The 22,744-nt window shown below is 35.9% G+C and overlaps 1 pseudogene; it reads right to left on the bottom strand.

The window, feature by feature from the left end:
* LOC118575517 overlaps positions 1-21,665 on the bottom strand; it is a 50,403-nt pseudogene extending 28,738 nt beyond the window's left edge.
* Positions 21,666-22,744: the final 1,079 nt, after the last annotated feature.

Raw genomic sequence — 22,744 nt, 5'->3', positions numbered from 1 at the left:
ACCATACATTCACACATATAAATACACATGTATGTTCTGAAATGAATTGTAGCACTCTTTCCAGGGTAATTACTCTCAGAGTGCCAAAGGAGTTCCCCAGAGCCTAAAGTGGGACAGAAACTGCTGAGACCCCTTCTAAAAACCATCTGAACACTGATCACCACATATTTGACCATTGATGAACAAGGGCTCTTCTTCTTTCCATGGAGAGCATTAATGAGGAAGGACTGTTATGTTTCCAGTGGTAGAGCAGGGACAATGATGATATTCAGATGCTCTGTAAAATAATTACTAGTATTCTTTGATAACTTGTGTCTTCCACTCCACTGCTTTTGCATTAAGATTTATGCGACCTCAAGATTAAGTTCTTACTAGGAAAAATTTTTTTTTGAAATATGTCTATTTTATAAAACATTTACTAATATAGTAAATCAGGGCATCTGACAGACTCTACAGCTATGATATTGATGACACAACATTGCATCCAATAGAAGAAGCACTACCTTCAAGCAGTTAGGATAGTGTCCTTTCCCATCATCCGCTGTTGAAGAAGCATCTCATGAACAGCATGGGCCACAGTGTACACAGCATTATATATGTCATAACTGTCATCACTAAAAGCCATTTCAAAAGTCTGTCTCATTAGCCACTGCTGTGAAGCAATGGATGAACAATTCTTCAGTGTCTTACATTTAGAAGCTGAGATCTCACAGTTAAAGGTCATCCATCCCAGCTCTGTGAGGTATTCATCTGTGTATTTGAGAGGGTTCAGTGTCTGGACAAATTTTTTAAAACCTGAAATCTCAGAATGGTGGTGTATAAAGGCTAGTGTCCCATGGGATGAGTCAAGTGTTAAGTCTCCCTTACTTATAGAGATATCCCACTGTGAGGTGGTCACCCATATTCTCTGTAATCCTAGAGATTCCCACATTCTAAAGTTCAAAGCAACAGTACTGTCTGGTTCACCATAAATGATAACTGTATTTGTGGATGATGTCATGATTTGGTTATGATACAGTTTGGCTCTTGACATGTATAAGTGCATGTTGACTGGGATCATGCTCACAAAGGCAAAGCAGACTGTATTTTTTTCCATCTCTCTTCTCAAATGTGATAGAAATTGGGTACCCTCATCATTGTCTGAGATGGCCAGTCCTATCCAGTTCCAGTTGAAGTGAAGCATCAAAGAAACCATGGCCAGTGGTAGAGCTGTGTCCTTGGGGGCCATCTGATACAGATAGGGAAATTTTTCACGATCACTCAGGATAGGATGGAAACGTCCATAGGTAAGCTGGAGGATCTAGGACACATGGGGGAAGCATGAGGTTGCATGCACACTGAAGAACTTGTAAACAAACTTTCAGCTAAGAGTTCTATAATATCCTCTTACCTGTTACTTCTTTCCTCATCTCAATTTCAAAAAAGGAAATGAAGCCCTATCAAGTCTCTGAAAAGAACCCTTGAACCACATTGTTTGAAATAAATGTGTGGCTAGTATCTTCCTTACACACATCTTAGCATCTGGGAGTGGTACCAACAGAGTTACATTTTTTTTCCTTTTTTATTTATTATATTTATGTTTTAATTTTGCACATCAGCGATGGGTTCCCCGTCCTCCTCTCTCCTACCCCTGATCCCACCTTCCCCCTTCCCCCCAGCTATTCCCCTGCTTAGCCTGGAAGGAGGGGAATGGACCTGCCTGTACTGAATCCACCAGGTTGAATTGAATCTCCAGGGGATACTTGGCCCTGGAGAAGATAGGAACAGAGTCACATGTTCTTGCAAATCCACACCACAAATCTCTCACCTGTTGAGATCTGTAGGGGTCCAGGCATGTCCCAACCTTTGCTGATGTTGCCCAGTGTGGTCCACTCAGCACCAATATACACACAGGCTCTTCATTACAATTATAATTAGGGAGAAAATATTGATTTTCTTCAGATAAAGGCATGAGACTGTATAATTCTGACACAGTCTTACAGCCTCCTTCAGGGAACTCAAATATAAATGACATATTTGGCAAAAGATCAGTGTTCCTATTGACTTCATCCAGGGAAAAAGCTAAGGCCAATGGAAAGTATTTGTTTTCAGTTGATGTTCTGTAAAAGGGTATGGTGTTTATTATGGACAGCGATTTACAGATAATCCTTTGTAGTCAATAGCAGGACCAACCTGAAGTGGATGGTATTCCAAACCACCCCCAAATTCTGAAACAAATGGCCAGTGCTGTGAGGTTGGAATGACGTAAGAAGCTGGAAGCTTACAATAGCTTTTAAATTTCATGAGAGTATTCTCCCATAAATAACATGAGCCATTGGCATCTTCCATAGATAGTAGTGTCCATTTCTTCTTTGAGAGTCCTTACTTAGCAGATAAAGACAAAGATTATAGGCTTTATCCAAACAGCAATCCTGATAATGTCTTCATTTTAGAATTATCAAGCAATATGAAAAATACATGTGATTTGTGAACCAATGAGACTTTGATATTTCCTTTTGATTTTAACTTAATTGGCTAAGGCAGTCAAATAATATCTTATGAGCCCACAATAGTTTGCACATTTGGTTCTTGTGCTTACAATTTTTTTATAATCAGTGGGAAATCTAGTTAACATATACACTGATATCCATTTTCTCTTGTTCTTTTATTATTCTGGTTGATTTAACTCGGGTGTAAAATCTTTATTTTAGAGATTTGTTTTTAAATAAATGTAACTACCAGAGATGCATTTGCTAAAGATATATGTCACCATTCACCTGTGTGTCTGGACAGGATTAATGCTTACATGGGCCATAAGTGGGGAATGGATGATATGCTTTTGAATGATACTTTGCTCTAGAGCACACTGGCCTGAAATGTATGGGGATATACCTGCTGCAGGTCCTGAGCGCAGAGATTAAGGGCATTTGCTACCTCCCCTATTTTATGTTTACACAGGCACGCCTTTCATTCATACTTGGTATATCAGATCTACATGATTTTTTCTAGAAAACATCTCATGACTATCTTTCCTCTTATACTAACACAAAATTCGCATCCTACTGAAGTTTGGATATGCCAGTAATAAATCTTTATAAAATAGAAGATTGTAAATTGTAAAATGTATGAAAGAATGTTTATGAGGATATTTTTTGTAATAAAAATGAGTAATATTCAGTTGGGGGTGAACAATACCAACTTCTGTTTCTGTTTATGAGAAGAATAATAACTTATGTTTCTTTATAGTCAATTCATATCACCTGACCAATAAATATCAAACATAATCTTTCATTTGAAATTATTTACTCAGAGTTAAATGCAGTCTCATTTTCACTTAGAAACTGTACCACTGCTTTTCTTGATATATAAAAATAAGATTTACCTGTACATTTTAAAATAAAAATTATTTTAATATCTCTTTATAACAACACAGAGAAATATAATTGAAATTTTCAGGATCCCACAACAGGAATTTGGAACCAGAAGTTGTGAAGGTCAAACACTTACTCTTGCATAATAAACAGTCAGAAACATCAAGTACCTGAGCCATTAGAGTGGGCCAGTGAACTGAAGTTGTATTTGATAACTGCCATCAACAATCTACAGAATGAAATGTGCATTATGACCATTTATACAAACTATGCAGATACAATAAGCAAAATTACAGAAAATAAGCATAGGAGGTAATTGGGATGTAAGTGTCAGAGAATAAACAATTTAAATATAAAGAAAAAAACACATGTTTCTTAAATAATGGCAAAGATGTGCAAATAGGTACCTTCTCTAACCCTGTTCTCAAGTGTTATCAAGTATCTCTTATCACAGCTGTCTCTCAGGAAAGTGACAAGGGAAACGACAGCCCCACTTTCAAAGAAATTAAACACATCGTTTATACTCCATAAATTCCTTATTTACTAAATAGAGAGTGAAGAACTCAACTCTGAAATTAAAGGCCAGGGGTTGTACATGTATGTAAGTTAAGCATGGAGGAATCGGAAAATATGATGTTCACAATGAATATGTCTGCTACTTTCGTTCTCAATGAGGCTTCAGAAGACATAATGTAAGCACATTCAGAGCATCAGAAATAGTAACTGTACATCTGTGTGAAAAACTCTCTGCAGCTAATTTTGCCACAAATATTAGTTGCCCTAGCTCATGCATTAGGATCTAAACAGTAATGGAATGATCATTAGCTGACTCTACTCTATGGCTGTTTACTTGTACCCTGTTAGGATGATACTAATTGAAATAGCATTGTAGTCCATTTGATTAGTCATCACATTCAACTGTGCATCGAAAACATTGAAGAGGAGGGCTATATGTGATAGAACAAGGTAGAGTAGAATCCTTTCTTAACTCAGTTTCCATCCTTGTAAGTTGGAGTTGTAACTGAGAAAACACTCTGAACAAAATAAAATTAGAAAAATAGCATTGAGTATGTAAAATAGTTTTGGGTGTTTGTTAATGTGCAGATTTGAAAAATGGGGGAGAAGATTCAAAGCTTTGCTCTGATCCTCATCCTCTATCCCTCATGAAATATTGATGATGATATTTCATAAAACATACAAAGAAACTAATGTATATTTTACTCACTCATAGGAGGGCACTAGATGTAAAACAAAAGATGACTAGACTTCTACTCACAACTCCAGGGAGCCTACCGAGAAAACAGGACCCTAAGAAAGACACAGGGATTGCCCAATGAAGAGAAATGGATTAGATCTACATGAGCAAACTGGAAGTGAGTGGGGTAATAAAGGGCAAGATTTGAGGGAAAGGGAGCTTAGGGGAGCGGGAGATCCCAGCTGGATCAAGAACAGAGAGGGAGAACAAGGAAAATGAGACCATGATAAATGAAGACCACATGGGAATAGGAAGAAGCAAAGTGCTAGAGAGGTCCCCAGACATCCACAAAAATAACTCCACAATAGACTACCGGCAATAGTCAAGAGAAAGCTGAACTGACCTGCTCTGGTGATGGGATGGTAAAACACCCTAACTGTCATGCTAGAACTCTCATCCAATAATGGATGAAAGCAGATGCAGACATCCAGGGCCACACCCCAGGTGGAGCTACAGGAGTCCAATTGGTGAGACAGAGGGGGGATTGTATGATAGAGAATTATTGAGACTATGATTGGAAAAAGTCCAGGGACAAATAGTCAAACTAATGGAGACACATGAACTATGAACCAACAACTAAGGAGCCCCCAACTGGATAAGGCCCTCTGGATAATTGAGACAGTTGATTAATTTGAATGGTTTGGGATCTCCCAGGCTGTGGGACTGGAACCTGTCCCAGTGCATGAGTGCATGAGCTGGTTGTTTGGAACATGAGGCCTATGCAGGTACACTTTGCTCAGCATGGGTGAAGGAAGGAGGGGACTGGACCTGCCTCAATTGAATCTAGCAGGCTGAGCTGAATCCCTAGGGCAGTCCTTGCCCTGGAGGTGATGGGAATGGGGGGTGGCCTGGGGGGATGAGGGCTGGAGGAGGGAGGATAGTGGAATCTGTGGTTGGTATGTAAAACTAAATTAAATTATAAAATGTAAAACATTGTTGAAATTCTCTTTTTCCACTGGCCACAGCACTGCTACAAGGGAGAAGACACAACCTGTCACCAAGTTTCCATCCTTGTCTTCATTCTACTTTCTTTTCCAGGGTCATCTGAGATGAATGAAACTGGACACAAGAAGTGGAATGCTCATGAGCAAGAAGAAGAAAGTCAAAATGAACATATTTGTCCAGCTGTATGCCTGAGCAGTGTCATTTGTGACCAACCATGTAGATAAGCACATCAAACCAGCATCTATGTATCCCCATTTGCTTCCATTTCTGTGAACGGAGAAGAGACTCCAGTGCATTTTTTATTCTTTTTGTGTTTGCTGGTGTTTTCTCACTCTTTGAACAATCTCTGACACTTTCTTCTCTGTGGCTCTTCATCTGATGTCTTCAGTCCATATGATTAAATTTGGTTGATAAATATATATGAGGAGAGTTCAGGTAGTTTTCTGACATCACTCATATTTGTGAAAATTAATGCCCCTGGTAGGATGAAGTCTTGGGAAAATTAGGGACCGTGATTGCCTCATCAGTCCATTAATGTTAATGCCTTTAGATGGGTTGTCAGGGAATTTAAGAGATGATCCACAGTGAGACATGATATTAGTTAAGGAGGACTCAAAACGTCAGAACTGGTGGTTACATAGTGGGCATTGTATCACAACGTTGTTGTCAGAGTAAAGCAACTTCATATTTGGAGGAACTGAGTTCCAAACAACATGTAGAGTGGGCCCTAGGCTACAAAAGTGACAGGTACAGAATAGTTAGCGTATTTTGTGTTACTGTTTTCTTTAGAACCAGTAATCAAGCCTTATTCAGAAATTCCATGAATTCTGCTATTCCAAAACTATCCAGCTCATCAAAAAAATCACAGTTCATTTGTACATTTTACATTGTTGATTTTTAAATATTCAACAAGACCCAGAGAGAACACCCAACCACTGTTCTTCATTTAATATACTATATAAGACTTATCACTTCTCCTCCTCCCAATCAAACAGTAGTAATGAAAAGACAAGCTGAATATTTGATTTCTAAAACATAATATTCCTTCCTGATTCTTGTGTCTCACAGTTCAATTCCTTGCGATATCCCATTTCTTGTTCTTTATCTTTGATTTCACACATTGTTTTGGCTCATTTCACAATCCAGTAGTGGCTGCAAAGAAGATTATTTTGAGTATCTTATGAGCAAATAGATCTGGGATGTGACCTCCTTATACCATTTTCCTAGCCATCTACATAGTCTGCATTCTAGGACATGTGAGAGTGTTCTGAGGAGTATGGAATGATGAGCTTCTGTCAGTGGACATGGACTGCAGAGAAAGTAGGAAGATATGGGGCAAGCCTTTGCCATGTGTGGTGATATGTCTTATTTAGTATTTGAGATGAGGTAAATGGGACTACTGTCCTATTCTAGATCTTATTGTATATTCAAATAGAAATATTTAAAATGTATGTGACCTCTGGTCCTACAATGACCTGTCCTTGGGTCCTAAGATGTGGATATGGAGGAATGTGAAACAAGATTCTTTCATATGAAGACAGAACAAATTCACATTTCTTAGAGATTGTAAATCAAAATTCCAGTGGTTCAGATTCCAGTGATTCCAATTTTGTTTCTGATGTAATAATGATATTTACTTAACATACATCATAAATGGTTTTATTATGGCCATTAATACATGTATAGCATGCTGTTTGTTGATATTTGCCCCTCTGTCACCCACACCTATTGCTCACATAAACACTGATTTCATTTCTTAGTTAGAACACCTTTATTTTCACTTTATTATGTATGTGTGCTTGTTTAATTTATGAGACATGTGTGATGATTTCTTTATTCTTACTTCACATAGAATTCCTGTCCCAGTGCCTTTAGGCCTACTGTTCTCAAATAATACCTCTCCTTCTTTCTTCATGTAAAAATATATGTATATGTCTATTTATGCACACCCAAATGTCTCTCTAGACACATTGTGACCAGTAGGAGCTGTGAAAAATCTGAATTTCCAGTATGTCTCTTTAGTTATTATGACATCCTAAACCATCCCCAATTCCTGCTAACGGCATCATCTATGTATTTCAGATTGGGGATAATTTCACTAAGTGTATATAAATCCTGTGAGACTTTGATCTGAATTTGAATATGCCTAAGAGCATTCTGTACCCAGTAATCACATTTGTTAATTTTCATCACTGGTTTAATCATTTGTGAATTATTTGTAAGCTATTTATTTAAAGTTCTCTAAAATCAATGTGTATAGTATAGTTAAAAATCAGTTGGCCAGATGGTAGTGGCACACTACTTTAAACCCAGCACTCTGGAGGCAGAGGCAAGTGGATCTCTGTTAGTTCAAGGGCAGCCTGTTCTATAGCATGTGTTTCAAATTATAATTTGATGAATATATAATTAAATTATATATTTAATTGTGGTAGTTAATGAAATGAAAGATTTAAAATTCTATGAATGAATTGGAAATGGCAATAATGAATCTTTGTTTATATGAAATAAAAATAAAATTTTATGGTAAGTATATTCTTTATTTCCTCTTCTGTTGAAGGACATCAAGGTTGATTCCATATTTTCTGTATTCTGAATAATGCTGAAATAAACATGGGCAGACAAGTGTCTATGTGCTGTGCTGACTTATCTACTTTCAGAAAGTTCTATAGATGGTGTGGATGGACCTTAAGATACTGCTACATTTACTGACTGAATTACATATATGTGCTTACCACATTGAGGACCTTAGTTTCTATTCATACTAAAAACAATGATGAGAATTCCCACAACTCCTACATGTAGTAGGAATCTTAAAAGGTACTTGTTAATGAAATCAAACCTGAGGCCAGTTATTGGAGTGAATGCTGGAAGATCAGAGAAGCAGAACAAGCCACAGCTTTCTCACGTCTACAGTTCCTCAGCTGATCCTGTTTCCTCAGGCTGCAAGCTTCTGAGTCCTCATAACAATGGCTCTCAGCTGAACTGTGCTGCTCCAAAGCCTGAATACTTTGCCAGCCAAAATGCTTAACTAACTAAATACTTAACTAACCACGTGCTTTACTCCTCAGTTCCTGGTCCTCACACCTTATATACTTTCTCTTTCTGCCCCCACTCCCTGGGATTAAAGGCGTGGGTCACCATGCTTAGCTGTTTCTAAAGTGGCCTTGAACTCAGAGATCCACCTGGCTCTGCCTCCCAAGTGCTGGGATTAAAGGCGTGCACCACCACCTCCCAACTTCTGCTATGGCTTACTCTTCCCATTTTCTAGCCACCATTTTTGGCTTTTTTTCTAGTGGCTGTCTGTTCTCTGACCCCAGATATGTTTATTTCGGGAAACACACAATATTTCAGGAAACACAATACCCACCACACCTACATGCTCAATAGTTTATTTTGTCTTTTTTAGCTGTTCATGCTCACTGTAAAGTTGGATATTTTAACTATGGTTTTCCATTATTACAGATAAAACATTTGAATGTACTTTCACACTCACATTGTCTTATATGATCTTAAAAAGGAAGTAAAAAATACTGGTTATAAAGAAGTCAGCATTATTAATTTTTAGTGTTGGCCATGTTCTTGTTGTAAGCTGCATTCATCATGTTGATGCAGGTCCCTTACATACCTATTCTGTTCAGGACTTTTATGATGAAATGGTGTTGGATTTTGTCATCTAATGAGATCATCATGTGTTCTTCCTTCTTTTAAATTGTATATCTGATATTGAGTTAAGTCTAGTAGGAAGATCTGTCTAACAAACTATCCATTTGTTTTAGATTTTCCAATTTGGTGGAGTACAGGCTATGAAAATATGTTGCTAGGATTCTCTGGATTTCATTGGTGTCTACTGTTTGCACCCCTTTAATTTCTCATTTATTTTTCAATTTATTAATTTTTAATAAACAGAATATACTCTCTGTTTCTTTTAGTTAGAATAGATAAGGATATTTTTATACTGCTAACTTACTCCAAGAATCAGCTCTTTGACTCATTGATTCTTATTTTTTGCACTTTGATTCTTTTTTATTGATTTCAAACGTATGTATGATTATATTTCCCTTTCCACTCCTCTGTGGAAAATGGTGTGGGACAGAAAAAAACCAATATTTTTATTTAAATCAGGTTGTTATAAATGTGATCTTTCTAAAGAAAAAAAGGGGATATGATATACATATAATAGGATGAAAGGGTAGATTAATGAACTTACTTCTAAAGAGCAGCAACTCATTTAAAATGTTTTACATTGGTATAGATTTTAGTCTATTTATACAAACTTAAAGTTAATTTTGTTATACTGTGTGTATATTTCTACTTTGGTTTAAAGCATTATGTTTGTACAGCTCATTTAAAATTGTAATGAATAATTAGAAATAGATTAATAATTAGTCATCTATGATAATCATACTCATAGTCAAGTTAGTTAAGTCTTCTAGGTATACACAGAGATATTTCAGATAGATAGGTAATCTTCAAATACTTCAAAGACCTACAGAATATTGCATTTTAAATATTTTTAAAATTTAGACTTTCTGGACAGTGAGACATGTCTGCTCCTGGCAGCACCGGATTTACTTCCGAGAGGAGGATGGGCATTGAAGACACTTCATATGGAATTTATCTTCACCTTGGTAAAAATAGCCATTTGAGCAAGAAACTGTTCTTGCCTGGACAGCTTGATCAACTGGACATGCAGGACCCATACAAAGGTGACCACTGAACTTTGCTTGGCAACATGGTCCTTCAAGTTCCTGCTTTGCAGAGGAAACTGCCAGACATTCTACAGGACACTGAGAGAAGTGACCCAGAGACTCTCGCCCTGTGGGCTGACAACAAATGCCCCAACTTTTCAAAGGAACATTAGGTGACTGTCCAGGGGGCAGCTGTCTCTGTCTACCCTACAAGACTCCTAAAAGTTGCTTGCATCCTTCTCCCATTTCTCAGGTAATATTATATCCTTCTGAGGTCTTTGATGTGGGTGAAGACTAGATAGTTATAATTTTCTCAATTATGATAAAAGATAAGTTTGACATAAAACCTTAGACTCACAAATAAAAGATAGATAGGATATCTTCTTTAATAATGTAACTGTAATTCTTGCTTGGTAATTGTTTTGTTATATGTAATTTTATATGTAAAGAAAGAAAAAGAAAAGGGGAAGTGCTGTGGATATCGCTCTGTATAAATAAAATGCTGTTTGGTCAGTGGCCAGGCAGGAAGTATAGGTTGGACAAGAGAGAAAAGAATTCTGGGAGATGGAAGGCTGGGGGAAGAGACACTGCCATGAGAAAAAAGACATAAGGTACTGTTAAGCCACGAGCTATGTGGCAAAGTATAGATTAATAGAAATGGGTTAATTTATTATTATTACTATTATTTTTTTGTTTTTGTTTTTGGAGACAGGGTTTTTCTGTGTAGCTTTTCACCTTTCCTGGAACTCACTCTGTAGACTAGGGTGACCTCAAACTCACAGAGATCTGCCTGCCTCTGCCTCCCGAGTGCTGAGATTAAAGGCATGTGCCACCACTGCCCAGCTGAAATGGGTTAATTTAAAATAGAAAAAATCGATAACAAGAAGCTTGCCACAGCCATACAGTTTGTAATAATGTAAGTCTCTGTGTGCTTACTTGGTTGGTTCAGAGCGTCTATGGGCCTGGCGGGGGAGAGAGATTTGTCCTGACTGTGGTCCAGGCAGGAAAACTCTAGCTACAGGTAAATTTAATCCTTTTTTGCAACAGACTTTAAGCATTTTGTAAAGTTGTTAGTGTGTGATCTCTCCAGTGTTTTTATGTAGGCAATTAGTGCTGTGAACTTTCCTCTTAGTAACACTTTTATCTTGAGGCCCACAATTTTGGGTATGCCGTATATCCATATTCACTGAAGTGTAGGATGTCATTTTTTTTTTATTTGTCCCTATGTACTTTTCATTCACTAGAGAGTTATTTGGTTTCCATGCATATTATGAATTCTGTTACTGTTGCTTATATCTAGATTTAAGTTGTGATGGCCTGATATGTTGTAGAAAGTTATTTCAATTTTCCTCTATCTGTTGAGACTTGCTTTGTTTCTGAGAATGTAGTTAATTTTTGGAGAAAGTACCATGATGCACATAGAAGGTATATTCCTTTGAGTTTTGGTGCAATGTTCCACAAATATCTGTTAGGACTATTTTGTTTACAACATTTGTTAATACCAGTATATCTCCTTTAAGTTTTGTCTGGATGAAATATCTCTTGTTGGGGATTGGCAATTGATTCTCCCCCTATCAAAATGTATGTTCAATACATGATTTAAGAAGTATTGGTGTTCCCCTGATGAAATTTGACCACCTTGTCTGGGGAGTATAGATGTTAAGAATTGAATCAGGCACCAGTGGGGAAAGCCTTTAATCCCAGTACTTGGGAGGCAAACCCAGGCAGATCTCTATGAGTTCAAGGCTAGCCTTGTCTACAGAGTGAGAACCTGGCCATCTCAAGAACTTCACAGAGAAACCCTGTCTCAAAAAAAAGTATTGAAATGTCATTTTTCCTTTGACAAATATGCAGTGACTTTCCTAACACTTTTGACTAGGTTTGAAGTATTTTTTGTCAAATATTAAAATGTCTACACAACCTTGCTCTTATGTACATTTCCTTGAAATAACTTAATCCAACAATTTATCCTGAGGTAATGTCTTTCCTTCCTCTTGAGGTGTGTTTATTGCATGCAGCAAAAAGATGAATCCTGTTAAATAACTGGTATGAAATCAATTACTATTTATGTAGTCAGTTAGTGACATAAACTTGCCTCTTACAAAGGCTATGAGTATATCTAATGTGCTTGTGTGAACTGTGTGTTCATTTTACTGAATTCTAGAATGTGTTAAATGGCTTTTTTCTATTTTGATCCATTTTTAATTCATTAGGGAATTGTTAAGTTTCTATGATATTGTATGTGTCATGTTGTTGCTATTGTTTTTATATCCAGACTTAATCCATGATCATCTGACAAAATGCAGCAAGTTTTTTTAATATTCATATATGTGTTGTGAATTGATTTATGTCTAAGTATATCATTAATTTTGGAGAAAGGTTTTTGAAGTGCCAAGAGGAATGCATAATTTTTTTGGTTGCGTGAAATGTTCTGTACAATCTTTTATGACTATTTGTTTTACAAACTATATTAGTTCCAGTATATTTCTGTTTATCTATTGTGTGACTGATCTGACCATTGTTAAAAGTGGGGTGTTGAAGTCCCCCACTATAAGTGTATGAAGGTCAATACGTGAAACTATAATTATAATTATTTTGCAAACCTGGGTTCCCTTGTTTTGAGGCCATACATGTTAAGTATTCAAATATCATCTTGGTGGGCATTTCTCCTGATGAGTATGTAGTGTCTATTCCAAATTCTTCAGATTACTTTTTATTTGAATTTCTATATTGATTTATATTAAAGTGAATGCAAGGATTGTTTTTTAGGTTCATTTTCTAGGAATATCTTTTTGCAAGCTTTTAACCTAGGGATGTTGAACCTGGACATTGAAGATTCTTTATTGGATTCTATAAACAGATGAGTCATATTTTTACATCCATTCTGTTATTCTGAGTCTTTTTGTTGGTAATTTGAAGCCATTCCTATAGAGAGATAGGAATGAACAATGAGTGTTGATTTCTGTTAATTTGATTTTGTCATTGTAGTTTTGGAGGTTGTGTGTTGCTTGGTAGAAAATTTTTGGCATCATGACAGAAATGTCAATTGAGGTTCTCATGTAAAATATATTTTTTAGATAAGTGGGAGCTGAAACTTATTAATCAAGATAGGCCATGTGGAGGAATCTGAAGGGTTCTATTGAAGAAAGGAAAACAAAGAAAAAGAAATTTAGCTCAGTGTTAGAGCACTTGCCTAGCAATTCAATGACCTGCTCTGAAAAAAAAGAAAAAAGGAAAAGAAAAAGAAGAAAGGAAAGCAGGTTTTCCTCACTTATATGTCTTTGTCACATAGGAATGCATTAGAGAGTCAGGAAAGTGCAACACAAAATATCTGTTTCAAAACTGAGGATGGTAGTATGCGATTTGACTGGGAAGAATGGAAGGAAAGGTGAATATCTGTGGATAGCCCATCAGCTTCTCTGGCCACTGTGTACTGAGTGTTTCATAGCTATAGTTGTTCAGGTTGCATGACTGCGATAAAAATCATAGAGAAGGGAATGGGGAAGATGGTTGTGATCCACTGGAGAAGTTAATGTGGCTGGCTGAAGCAGGTAGTTGTCTACAGAGCTGGGTTTATATATGATATGGCATTGCATTTTTTGTCGAGCTGAAGGAAAGGTGAACGTCTGCAGATAGCTTTTATTTTTCCCTGGCTGAAGTGGGCTGTGAGTACCCAGGAAATTTCTTCTGGAAATTGTGACTGCATTAATGCAATGAGTGATAGGAACAAGGTCAGAAAACAGGAATATAAGATATGGAGTAGAGAATCTAAATCATTGAGATACAAGAGACAAAATAGATACAATTATCAAAGGAAATGTTAAATCTAAAAAATCCTTGACACAAAACATCCATAAACACTTGAGAAGTCCCAACATAAGAATAATAGGAATAGAGTAATGATAAGAATCACATCACAAATGCCCAAAATATATTTTTCCCAAAATCATAGTTTTCCTAACATAGAAAGGAAAAGCCTGCAAAGGTACAATAAAGTTTAAAAAACACCAAATAGATTGTAATGGAAAAAGGATGCCCTCAGAATATAATCAAAATTTCAATATACAGAAAAAAAACAATATTAAATGGTATGAGGAAAAAGGTGAAGTAACATATAGATGTAGAACTATCTGAATTTCATCTGACTTTTTAATGGAGGCTATAAAAACCATAACTATGTGGTCAGTTGTCCTGCAGATGCTAAGAGAGCACAGATGTCAGCCCATACCACTATACCGATGTAGTGGGTAGCCATCCCAGTCTTGGCCTAGAAGTTCCAACCCCCATTGAGCCTTTGGTAATGGTCATTATCCCACTCTCTCCAAAGGACAAGTCATCCTGACAAAAGCAAGCAGAGTAACATTTGTGCCAACAGATGTTATAAATGAAAGACCTAACACGTATCTACAGAACATTGCACTCAAACACAAAAGAATATTTCTTTTCAGGATGTCATGGAACTTTTTCCAAAATTGACCAAATACTTGGTCACAAGCAAGTCTCAAACAATGCAAGAATATTTAAACAACCCCTTGCATCCTAACAGACTACCACAGATTATACCCATGCTTCAACAATAAGAGAAAAAAAAAACAGACAGCTTTCAAACTCATGGAAAATGAACTCTCTAATAAATCACTAGGGGATCAAGACAAGAATAAAGAAAGTAAAGACTTCATAGAATTAAATGAATATGAATGAAAGATACCCCCCCAACTTATTGGACAAAGTGAAAGAGGTGGTAAAATAGGGTTCATGCATCTAGCATTTACAAAATAAATTGGAGAGATCTGACTAACAATGTACACACCTGAATGCTCTAATTATAAGAAGAAAGCATATTGAAGAAGAATTGACTCTAGTATAATCAAACCAAAGTCTGTAATCTAGAAGATAGAAAAAAAAGAGAACAATAAAAAGAGTCAATGAAACAAAGATAGATTTTTTGAGAAAATCAAGAAGATAGAAAAACCTTTATCCAAACTAACTAAAAGACAGAATATTTAAACTAACATGATCAGAAAAGAAAATGGAGACATAACAAGAGACATCAAATAAATTTGAATAATCATTGGGTCATATTTTCAAAACTTGTAATTAACAAAATAATAAAATCAAATAGAAATGGATAATTTTCTCAATAGATGCCTCGCACCAAGTTAAAGATCAGCTAAACAATTGCTAAACACACCTCCAACCCTTTAGGAAATGAAAGCTATCTTTCACAGTCTCGCAACAACAACAAAAACAGAGAGAGATGGTTTTAGCACACAGTTTTACCAGACATTCTAATAAGAGCTAACACCAGTTTTCTTCAAATTATTCCACAAAATAAAAACAGAAAGAAGACTGCCAACTTCATTTTATGAGGCCAAATCACCTTATTCAAAAAACACAAATAATTCAACCATGAAATAGATTTACAAACAAATACCCAGTATGAACATAGAAGAAAATATTCAATAAAATATTTTCAATTGAATCCAAGAACACATGAAAAACATCATCCATGATGACCAAACAGCCTTCATCCCAGAGATTGAACTATGATTCAACATCAGAAAATCTGTCCATGTAATCCACCATATAAAGAAACTGAAAAAAAAACCCACCATATAATAATCTCATTAGATGTTGAAATAACCTTTAAGAAATATCCAACAGCTCTTCATGATAAAAGTCTGGGGGAACTTTTTTTTTAATCTAAGTAGGAAAGTGAGAGGGAATAATGTAATTTGTAAATCAATCTTGGTGTCCAACAACAGAGAATTGTAAGAGGTATACAAGCATAAAATTTTTCAGTATTAAAGGCATGAAGTTATTTTTTGTATAGGAAATTAAATGCAACTGGAATAATAATATTAATCATATTAAGCAAATCACAGAATAAAAAACAAACTTTTTCCTCTCAAAAAATTCTTGGGGAAAGTAGGAATACAGGGAGCATACTTCAACATAATGAAGGCAATTTACATCAATCCCATAGCCAACATCAAATTAAATGGAAAGAAAGAAACTCAAAGTAATCACAATACAATAAGGAACAAGATAAAGCTGTCTATTCTCTTTATATTTATTCAATAAAGTATTTGAAGTTTTAGCAGGAAGAGTAAGACTATGGAAGGATATCATTATCAACAACCACATGCACACACACACACACACACACACACACACACACACGCCCACTGCTACACATAGACACACATCATCTAGAAATAAATAAATAATATATTCACATACTCATTTCTACACACTCAGATACATGCCCAGACACACAAATAAACATAGTGGCACACATAGACAGAAAGACATATACCTCCTAACAGACACAAGAAAGTTAAACTTACAAAACACATCCACAGGCACACACAAACATGCATAGTCTCAGAAATACATACAGAGTGAGACAGATGCACATACAAACAACTACACAGAGTGACATTGACACAGAAAGATTTATGCCCACATCCAAAGACATACAATACAAACAGACACATGCACAGCAACACAGATATATGTATGTGCAAAAACATACACAGAAACATACAAAACACAAAGAGGCATATGTAGACCCATGCACTAACTAGTACACACATAAAGATACACACAAAAACAAACACTCATACAGAAAGATATTGGCATAGGGCAAATTTATGATCACTTCTACAAATAGACAGATAGCTATGCAGCTAGGTAAAATACACACACAAATATAAAGCAACATAGATACATACAAGATACACAGAAACAAACAAACAAACATCCACACACAGTGAGAACACCCATTCACATACACAAACATGCATGTATGTACCAAAAAGAAACTTAGCAAATTTCTTATATAATTACTCTCCTAGATCTAAGTGAGGTTCCCAGAGCTTAGAGTGGGAGCAGAATCAGCTAAGGACACTTGTAAAAACAATCTCCTACACTGATTAGAACATATTTGAGAATTAATAAATGAAGGTTAATTTGCTCAACATGGAGAGCATTAATGACTAAGGACTGATACGTTTTCAGTATTAAAACAAAGTGAGGATATTCAGGTGCTTTGTAACATAATCACTGATTTTCATGGTTAAATTGTTTCCTTCACTTAATTCCCTTTGCATTAGAGACAAATAACAATGACAAGATTTACTTCCTCAGCAGGGAAAATGTATAGAAATCTATTTCATGAGTATTTTTAATACATTAGATTTGAGCATCAAAGAGATTCTTAAGCACTATAAAATTGATGACAGCAAATATCATCCAATACAAGAAACACTACCTTAAAGCAGTTAACATACTTTTTTCCATTGTCCATTGACTGATTATCTTCTTGTTGAAGAAGCATCTCATACAGAGCATGAGCCACAAAATACACTGTATTGTAAACATTGTAACTGCCCTCATTAAAGGCCACATTGGAAGTCTGGACCAGTGGCAATTGTAATGAGGCATTGGATAAGCAGTCCTTCAGTGCCTTAGACTTAGATGCAGAGACTTCTCAGCTAAATTTTATACACCCAAACTTGCAGGTATTTATCTGAGTATTGGAGATGAGCCAATATCTGGACAAAAATTTTAAAACCAGATATCTTAGTATGGTGGTGTTTTGTAGGAGTTTGCTAAGCCTCTGTGTGTCTGTTTGTGACCAAGCTGCTGCAGGAAACAGCAAAACTGTCTACAGTGGTGTGCAAAAGCTAGAGTCCAAGGAAGGAGTCAAGTGTGAAGTCTACCTTATGTGTAGTATTATCACCCTATGAGTGGGGAACCCATATTCTCTGAATACCTGGAGATTACCACATTCTATAGTTCACACCTTGAGTACCGTCCATGTCACCAAAAATGATAACTAAATTTGGGGTTTATGTCATGATTTTGGTTATAATACACTTCAGCTCTTGGCAAGTATGAATGCAAGTTGCCTAGGATCATGCTCACAAAGGTGAGACAGACTGTATTTTTCTATCTCTGTTCTCAATTGTGAGGGAAATTGAGTAGAGTGATCATTGTCTGAGATGGCCATCCCAATCCAATTACAGTTGAAGTAAAGCATCAATGAGATCATGACCAGGGCTACAGATGTATTTTGGGGGGCATTGATACAGATAGGGAAACTGATAATTATCAATTGAGATAAGATGGAAAGGTACATAGGAGAGCTGAATTACCTAAGACACAGGAAGCAACATGAGGTATCATGCACTCCTAAGAAATTATAAGCAGTGTTCTAGAAAATCCTCTCATTACTTCTTCCCTTATCTCTGATTCAAACAAGGAAATGTGGAAGTCCCATCAAGTCTCTGAATAGTACTCTTAAACTGAACAGTTTAATATAATTTTGAGGTCTGTCTCTTCCTCATACATCTTAGCACCAATAGAGACAAGCTTCCTTGCAGTACCATCCCCCACCACACACACACACACACACACACACACACACACACACACACACGCACAAAAGAAAAACTCACATACTGAGATATGTAGAGGTCCAGGAATATCCCAATTATTGTAGATGCTTCCTAGTAGGGTCCTGTAAGCACCGCTATATACCTGATTTCTTCATTACAGACACAATTAGGGGAGTTTCATGTTTTTGTTCAAAAAAATGAATGAGACTGTGTAATTGTGACACATTTGTATGTTCTCTGCTAGTAATTCAAATAGTAGAGACATATTTGGTAAAAGATCATAGTCCCTGTTTATTTCCCCAAAGACCAAGCTAAACTGGTAGGTTACAGTTGATGTTCTATAAATTGAAGAGTATTTATTGTGGATAAAAATCTACAGATGACCATTTGTAGTTAGAATGAGGATCATCTTGTATTGGACAGTATTCCCAACCATCTACTATAATTAAAACAAATCTCCTGTGTTGTGAGGTTGGGATGACATAAGAAGCTGGAAGCTTGCAAAAACTAAAAGTTCATGAGAGTGCCTTTCCCATAAACAAGACAAGACTTTGCATTTTTCACAGAGAGGGATGTCCATCTTTAATTTCTGAGTGTTTGCTCAGAAGGTAAATACACGGGCATAGCCTTAACCAAACAGTAAACATAATCATGAATTCATATTTAAATTATTTAACACTATGAAAAATACATGTAACGTATGAGCAAAGTTTCTGGTAATTTTAAGGAAACAAACTGAATTGGGTAAAGCATTCAAAGCCTAACTGGTAAGTGCTCAGTAGTGTTTCTGTGTAAATGTTTGGCTCTTGTACTTATAATTAATTGTAATTAGTAGACTATATATTTAACGTACTCTCTCATGTCCATCCTCATCTTAGTCTTTTTTTTTTTTTTTTGGTTTATCTGTTGCAGGCACAAAATGTTTTTTCAGAAGATTTATTTTTAAGTAAATTTAAATACCAGAGTGTATTGGAAAATATATGCATCTGTGTTTATAGACACGAGAAATACTCCTTGAGAAAATAAAAGTGCCATGAATTCCACAGTTTTGAATGACATTTGGCTTTAAAATGGACTGGCCTCTAAGTCACAGAAATACTCTTGCTATATTACTGAATGCAGAGATTAAGTGCATGTATCCAGTATTGTTTACATATTTTATGTTTACAGAAGTATGTTCAATGTAAATATACTTGGTATATCTGTCCAACATCAATTTTTTTATAGGGAGCACCCTTTATATACATTTCAGTTACAAATCCACAAAACTAGCATTGTATTGAGAACTAGGGACATCGAGAAATTGTAGTGAGATTTGTTTGTGGCAGTATTACATATTTGTAAAGTAAAAGAATATAAAGTGTATGATGAGTGGGAAATATTTATAATTTTGAAAATAAAAATTATCAATAAGTTAGTAGGAATAGAACAATAGCATTTTGTGTTTATATTTTTGGGAAGAATAATAACTTCCATGTCTTCTTACTCATTTTATATCATCTGACCAATAAAAATCAAATTCAAATAAACATACTCTTTCATTCTGAATGATTCTGTGATTTAAACACAATGTGTTATCCACTTATAAATTGTATCATTATGGTATCTTTATGTATACATATATTTATCTGTACATTTTTAAAATAAAAACATCTTAGAATTGCCAAATGGAAAATGTCATTGAAATTTTCAGCAACAGTTAACAGGTACTTGAGATTACAACTTATGAATCTCAAACACTAACTTCTCCATACTATACATTAAGAAACATCAATGACTTGAGCTGTAGACTAGTCTACTGGACTAAAGAGCTATGTTTAAAAACAACTATCAGCAATACAAACAATCAAAATGTGTATTGTGCCCAAATTGGTAAAATATGTAGCTATCATTAGTAAAATTACAGAAAGAGAAACATAAGAAGTTAGTGTGATATAAGTGTCAGAGAATAAACAGCATAGACATGAAGGGAAAAGACACATTCTTCTTAAATAATGAATGGCAAAGAAGAACTGGTAGGTAGCTGCTCTCAAGTGTTGCCAAGTATCACATGTCAGAGCTCTTACTCAGGGAAGTGACAAAGAGAGTAAGCACAGTCACTATGTTAGTGACAGTTTACATTTCAAAGAATGCAAATATATCTTTTAGAGTCCACACATTCCTTCTTTACTCTTTAGAGAGAGTGAAGAACTAGACTTTGAAATCAAAGTCCAATAGTTATACACATACATAAGTGAAATATGGAGAAACAGAAACACATATGAAGTTCACAGTGGGCAGGTCTCCTACTTCATTCATGATGCAGCTTTAGAAGGCACAATGTGACCACATACAGATCATCTGAGAGAGTAACTGAATATACATGTAAAAATCTCTGACGCTAGGGTTGCTGTAAATATTAGTTCTCCTAGCACATGCATTAGGAGCGACCTAGTGAACAAAGGGTCATCACAGATTCTATTGGACAGTCACTTAGCTACACTCATTTAGAATGATACTCTTTGAATAGTGTGGGGTTTCCTTCAGTAAGACACCACCAGCTACTGTGCTGTGGAAGCTGTCATGAGGAGAGCCATATGTGATGGAGTCCGTCACTCAGTTTCCAGGCTTTTAAGTAGTAGAATAACTCGGAGAATAATAGAATACTCTCTGGACAAATTAAAAGTAGAAAAATAGCGCTTAGTCTCTAAAAGAACTTGAGGTCATTTCTCAGTTTTCAGATTAGTTATCAGGCCAAATACTCAAAGCATTGCTCTGACTCTCATATTCCTACCCCGAATGAAATATTCATGATGGCATTTACATTGAAATATATAGGAACTTACTGTATATTAAGAATGTAGTTGAAATAATCTATCCCCACAGGCCACTTCTGTCTTCTAAGGAAGAAGGTACAATCTTTCATCCAATCTCCTTCCTTGTCTTTATTCTGCTTCACCCTCCAAAAGCATCTGAGATGAATGACACTGGAAACAAGAAGTGGAATGTTCAGGAGCAAGAACAGAAAAATCAAAGTGAACATCTTTGTCCTACTTGAAGCCTGGTCAGTATGTTTTGTGAAGTGCTATTAAGACTAGCACATTATATAGGCTCACATATATTCCCACCTGCTTTTTCTCTGTATCCAAGGGAGAGTTTACTTGTGAGTCATGATTCCTTTTTTTCCAGATGGTTCCTCCACTCCCCCATAGGAATATTGGACACTCTCTTCCCTGGGGCTCTGCATCTGATGTTCATGTAATTAAATTTGGTTGATTAATATATAGGAGGGGCTTCAGCTAGTTTCATGGCATCACTCATAGTCATGAAAATTAAGGATCTTCAGAGGATGACATTTTGGCAAAATTTGATCCCAGGACTATTTAAACATTCTCTTTGTTTTAATGCCTTTAGAAATTACGTCAATAGATTTTGGCAGATGTTTCACATTGAGACCTGCCATAATGATTCAGGAAGGATTCACCAAGTCAGCATTCCTGGTTACACGGGAAATTGTATTATGAAGTCCTTGTCAGGGAAAAACAGCTCCGTTTTTAGAGCAATTGAGTTCCACACAGCATGCACAATGGGACCTATACTACACCAGTAACAGTTACAGAATATCTAACCAAATCCTGTGCTTCCACTGTGTTGAGAACAAACAATCATGCAAAATTCCAAATTTTCTGAATTCTGTTGTTCTGTACCTATCCAGCTCATCATAGAGGCACTGTAACACTTACAGTACAAAAAAATGTTGTTTTCAAATATTCAACAAGATCCATAGAAATATTCTGTCCTACATTTCAAATACTAAATAAGATCTCTCACTGATCCTCCAAACCAATTATTATTAAAGAGAAAATAAAGTAAATATTTGATTTCTAAAACATCATCTTCATCCCCAAGCCTCAGTTTTAATAGTTCAATTCCTTGTTTTGACCCATTCTTTTTGCTTTATGTTTGATTTCCTACATGGTTTTTGCTCATTTTACAGAGCTCAGTAGTGGTTGTGAAGAAGTCTGTTTTGAGTATCTTAAAGCAAATAGAAAATGGGAATCAACACTGTGTTTAATATGAAAATTGTTCTTATAACATTTTCCTAGACCTCTGTTATTGTTT

The sequence above is a fragment of the Onychomys torridus genome, unplaced genomic scaffold, assembly GCF_903995425.1.
Source record: "Onychomys torridus unplaced genomic scaffold, mOncTor1.1, whole genome shotgun sequence".
In the NCBI taxonomy this organism is placed as follows: domain Eukaryota; kingdom Metazoa; phylum Chordata; class Mammalia; order Rodentia; family Cricetidae; genus Onychomys; species Onychomys torridus.
This window is presented reverse-complemented; position numbering and strand designations above follow the sequence as displayed.